The following is a 6,000-nucleotide window of genomic DNA, read 5'->3' as shown; positions in this document are numbered from 1 at the left end:
TAAAATTGTTGGGAAGATGGATGGAGCCAAATACAGGACCATTTTTGAAGAAACCTGTTGGAATCTGCAAAACACCTGAGACTGGGAAGGAATTTGTCTTCCAACAAGACAATGATCCCAAACATAAAGCAAAATCTACAATATAATGGTTCAAAAATAAGCGTATCCAGGTGTTAGAATGGCCAAGTCAAAGTCCACACCTGAATCCAATCGAGAATCTATGGAAAGAGCTGAAAACTGCTGTTCACAAACGATCTCCATCAAATCTCACTGAGATCGAGCTGTTTGCCAAGGAAGAATGGGCAAGAATTTCAGTCTCTCTTTGTACAAAACTGATAGAGACATACCCCAAGCGACTTGAAGCTGTAATCGCATCAAAAGGTGGCGCAACAAAGTATTAAGTTAAAGGGGCTGAATAATATTGCACGCCCCACTTTTCAGTTTATAAATTTCCACAAAAATTTAAAATAACCAATAAATTTTGTTCAACTTCACAACTGTGTGCCACTTGTTGTTGATTCTACACCAAAAATTTACATTTGGTATCTTTATGTTTGAAGCATGTTATGTGGGAAAAGGTTGAAAAGTTCCAAGGGGCCGAATACTTTCACAAGGCACTGTATGTCCCTGACTAATAACGTTAGTAGTGTATGTGTATAAAATTTTGGAGCTGTAGGTGTTAAATTAAAGGATTAATTCACGGCAAAAACTGGCATGGGCTCACAAGCAATTTTCTCCACCAGGGAGGGCAAGCCAGTGACTGAGGGCAGAAATTAATAGCCTAGTGAGGGACCATTGTTTTTGCCATCCCCCTGGCTAAATAAAATCTATCCCCAGCCACCCCAGAAAAGGCGCATCAGTAAGATGTGCCAATTCCGGCACTTACTCGCTCTCTTCCCATTGCCCTGTAGCGGGTGACATATGGGGTAATAAGGGGTTAATGTCACCTTGCTATTGTAAGGTGACATTAAGCCTGATTAATAATGGAGAGGTGTCAATAAGACACCTCTCCATTATTAATCCACTAGTCTGAAAGGGTTAAAAAAACCACACACACGTGAGGATTGTTATATACTATGTGGGCTGTGTTATATACTATGAGGCTGTGTTATATGCCATGTGGGCTCTGTTATATACTATTGGGGGTATATTATATTCTATGGGGGAGGCTGTGTTATATACTATGGGGGGTATATTATATTCTATGGGGGAGGCTGTGTTATAGACTATGCGGCTGTGTTATATACTATGGGGGGTACATTATACATTATATTCTATTGGGGAGGCTGTGTTATATACTATGGGGGGATACACTATATTCTATGGGGACTACGTTATATTCTATGGGGAGGTGGGCTGTATTGTATTCTATTTGGGGCTACATTATGCTATATGTGGGCTGCATTATACTGTATCGAGGACTATGGGGAATACATTATAGTATATGAAGAACTATGGGGTGCATTATACTATGGGAAGTGAATTGTACTACATGGATCACTATGGCGGTGCATTATACTATACGGAGCACTATGAGGAGTGTATTATACTATGTGGAGGACTGAGCAGTGTATTTTAATATATGGAGGACTATGAGGAGTGTATTATACTATATGGAGGACTATGGGGCATATTATATTATATGGAGGACTATGGGGTGTGCGTTTTACAATATGGAGGACTGTGGTGCACATTATAATATATGGAGGACTATGGGGTGTATTATACTATGTGGAGGACTATGGGGTGTATTATACTATGTGGATGACTATGGGGTGTTTTATACTAAACAAGCAAAATGCTGCATATTCATTGAGTTATTGGATTGTTTATGCTAGAACAATAATCATTGTTCTCAGCAGCACATCGCCCGGTGTAAGCTGCAGATGTGCTGCTAATAACATGATACTGTATGGGGACAGATTGCTCTATTAGTGTTTGTTCTGTCCCAATCATTCTTTCTCAGACGGTGGAAAGAGGCCGGGAAGCAAGAGATGAACAAATTCAATACTGTCGATCTCACTCGTTTAGCAGCCTGAACTCAGCGCATGTAACTACAACTGAAATGCTTCTGTGTGATGTGCAATAAGTTAGCATTTGGGCCGTTTTTAAACTTTGCCTAGGGTCCCACTTTGCCTAAAACCGGCCCTGGGTACAGCATCTACCTCAACCCGCAGAGCCGCACTCCACATAGCGAATAATGGAGCCTCCAGCACCGACCTCCACCCGCAGAGCCGCACTCCACATAGAGAATAATGGAGCCACCAGCACCGACCTCCACCTGCAGAGCAGCACTCCACATAGAGAATAATGGAGCCTCCGGCACCAACCTCCACCCGCAGAGCCACACTCCACATAGAGGATAATGGAGCCTCCAGCACCGACCTCCATCCGCAGAGCCGCACTCCACATAGAGAATAATGGAGCCTCCGGCACCTACCTCCACCCGCAGAGCCGCACTCCACATAGAGAATAATGGAGCCTCCAGCACCAACCTCCACCCGCAGAGCCACACTCCATATAGAGAATAATGGAGCCTCCAGCACCTACCTCCACCCGCAGAGCCGCACTCCACATAGAGAATAATGGAGCCTCCAGAACCGACCCCCACCCGCAGAACCGCACTCCACATAGAGAATAATGGAGCCTCCAGCACCAACCTCCACCCGCAGAGCCACACTCCACATAGAGGATAATGGAGCCTCCGGCACCGACCTCCACCCGCAGAACCGCACTCCACATAGAGAATAATGGAGCCTCCAGCACCAACCTCCACCCGCAGAGCCGCACTCCACATAGAGGATAATGGAGCCTCCAGAACCGACCTCCACCCGCAGAACCGCACTCCACATAGAGAATAATGGAGCCTCCAGCACCAACCTCCACCCGCAGAGCCACACTCCACATAGAGGATAATGGAGCATTCGGCACCGACCTCCACCCGCAGAGCCGCACTCCACATAGAGAATAATGGAGCCTCCGGCACCGACCTCCACCCGCAGAGCCACACTCCACATAGAGAATAATGGAGCCTCCGGCACCGACCTCCACCCGCAGAGCCACACTCCACATAGAGAATAATGGAGCCTCCAGCACCTACCTCCAACCGCAGAGCCGCACTCCACATAGAGAATAATGGAGCCTCCGGCACCGACCTCCACCCGCAGAGCCACACTCCACATAGAGAATAATGGAGCCTCCGGCACCAACCTCCACCCGCTGAGCCACACTCCACATAGAGAATAATGGAACCTCCAGCACCGACCTCCACCCGCAGAGCAGTGGTGTCACCCACAGATACTGTTCCTGGAGCCTTGTGTTCAGCTCACAAAGTCTGGTGCTTTGCTGCCATGTACCTGATCATGCTGGTGGTGGTCAGGCTGCTAGTTTTGCTGGCAAACAAAAAGAAACAACCAGACTCTGGAAGACCTAACAGTTGTACTGCCAACTTCCGTCGTGTTGGTGTTATGAGGAATGTTTGTCCGCCTTCTGTCTGCGGACACCACACTGCTTCTTCCTGTCTGTTGGGGTGCTATGCCTCCCTCCCCCTGTGTGCTGCTGTTCTTGCTCTGCATGTCCTCCTGTCAGGTTGAGTCAGTCACTATATCATCCACCACCTCGCCTTCCACTTCTGCACCCTGGTCCTCCTCTTGACTTTCTGGCAATTGTGTCTCATCATCGTCCACCTCTTTTGACATGTTCCCACCATAGCCTTAGTGTGACTGTGGCTGCTCAAATATTTGGGCATCGCTACATTCAATCTCATCTTGCCCCGCTTCAAGTGGATCGGGAGAGAGGAGGCCCAAATCTATGAATGGAAAAGTGAACAGCTCTTTGGAGTGTCCAAGTGTGGGATCAGTTGCCTCCAGGCACTAGTCATGGAGAGAGGAAGGAGTATCAGGGTGAGGAATATGCGGTCCAGACTTATAGCTACTCAGACTTGACTGTGTGGAAGACAGGGTGGTGATGGCAAAGTGACTGGAAGCATTATACGCTATCCAACCAACAACCTGTTGACACTGCTCTAGGTTCAATAGTGGTGTGCTGCTGTGGTCACCTTGTAATTGGGACAGGAAGGTCAGGCGAGAAGATGTGGGTGTTTGTTGAGGCCCAATTTCAGCTTGCCCACAGCCTCGGCCTATGCTTGCACCATCACTTCCACCTCCTCGTTCCTTTGCCACACGCCTTGCCCATTTTAAATGGATTACAATATTTTCCACGTTCAATACAAATGGCTGAATTTGGAGCAAACTTATATGTGATCCGTGAGCAGGAAAACCACAGTTTAAAATATCTGGCCTGCAGGAAACCATTTATTTTTTCAGCAAACTGGTGTCAATAATTAGGCTAAGACACAGGAAAAACAGTTGAATTGAGGCCTCAAATGGCACAATTTGTAGCCCACAGATAGATGAGGTGTCTAACAGAGATAGCCCACTTTCAAATATCTGGCCTGTATTTTTTTTGGCCAGCAAAATTGTGTCATAAAATAGGCTAAAGCTGGAGTCTCACATAGCGACTCACCAGCGATCCCGACAATGACATCAACGTGTCAGGATCGCTGGTGAGTCGCTATGTGATCGCTGGTGAGCTGTCAAACAGGCATCTTCACCAGCGATCAGAACAGCGACGCCGAGCGTTCGTTAGTTACCAGCGCGCTGATGCAGGGAGCTGGTAACTAAGGTATATATCGGGTATCCAAGGGACGGGCGTCCCTTAGATACCCGATGTGTACGTTAGTTACCAGCAGATCGCTGGTCTCCCGCCTGTCACACGCAGCGATGCGTGCTGGCCAGCGGGAGACCAGTGACCAAAGAAAAGTCCAGAGGTTTCCCAGAGCGATCAGCAATACCGGCAGGGGGGCCGGTCGCTGATCGCTGTCACACACAGCGATCTCGCTGGTGAGATTGCTGTTGTGTCACAAAACTTGTGACTCAGCAGTGATCTCGCTAGCTAGATCGCTATGTGTGATGGGGCCTTAAGACACAACGAAAACAATTCTATGGAGGCCTGAAATGGCACAATTTTGGGCACAGTGATATGTGATCTATGTGGAGGACAAAACCCAGTGTAAAATATCTGGTCTGTAACTAAATATTTTTTGGCCAGCAAAATTGTGCCATGAAATTGTATAAGACACTTCTAAAAAGTTTTACAGTACCACAAAAATGGCAGAACTTTCTGCGCACTCAGATGTGATCACTGGGACGGGCAAACCTGTATAAAACAGCTGGATTTTCACGCTGTACTATGAAAAGGATCTGGCTGTATTCTGCAGTCCCAACAAGCTAATGGAGAAAAAAGTGTGCTCTGGATTGCTTTGGAATTAAATAATCAGGATTAAGATGCAAAAAAAATATTCCTGGCCATTGATACCTGGGGCTAGGTATATATGTAATAGGCAGCAGCAGCAGACAGTAATGGAATGGAGCCTATTGATGTATGCAATGAAGTATGCCACATACAATGCCTGCCAGACTAGCAATCATATCTATATACCCACATACACTCCCTGCCTAGCCCTGCAATCTATATATCCCGTAATTTGTCCTTAGAAGGACTGTTGATTTAGCTGGATTTGTGCAGTCAATTATGGTATATCCACACTAATAAAATTTCCAATCTCTCCCTATCTCAGCGGAAACTCTCCCTACACTGCCTGAGTCCAGAGCTGACTGTGCCGAGCAGGGCGGCGCCACATCTGATATAGACCTGATGACGCTGTGCGGCCAGCCAATCACTGTAATACCACAACCAATCTGGCTGCGGCATTACAGTGTGTGGCACACAATCCCTGCATAATGATTGTTGCTCTAAAGCGCACCAAACATGCAGGGCGGGGACCCGAGCTCCCACCGAATATTCCCGGAAATGCTCACTGAGTAACGATCATCACCGAGTATGCGCGCTCATCACTAGTGCACAGATAACGTCGACCAAGGTTTCACACCTTAATTAGGCTGTTAGGGTTATGGCTTCTTCACTATCATTGTTAGGAAA

The 6,000-nt window shown here is 47.0% G+C and overlaps 1 protein-coding gene across 2 annotated transcripts in view; it reads right to left on the bottom strand.

Annotated features, from left to right (window-relative positions):
• The window catches only part of LOC141047230 (uncharacterized), a 218,053-nt gene that overhangs the window by 38,873 nt on the left and 173,180 nt on the right, over positions 1-6,000 (bottom strand). The gene's annotated exons all lie outside the window — the stretch shown is intronic.

Source organism: Dendrobates tinctorius, unplaced genomic scaffold (genome assembly GCF_039654945.1).
Source record: "Dendrobates tinctorius isolate UK_male_01 unplaced genomic scaffold, ASM3965494v1 ptg000126l, whole genome shotgun sequence".
Taxonomy (NCBI): Eukaryota; Metazoa; Chordata; class Amphibia; order Anura; family Dendrobatidae; genus Dendrobates; species Dendrobates tinctorius.
This window is presented reverse-complemented; position numbering and strand designations above follow the sequence as displayed.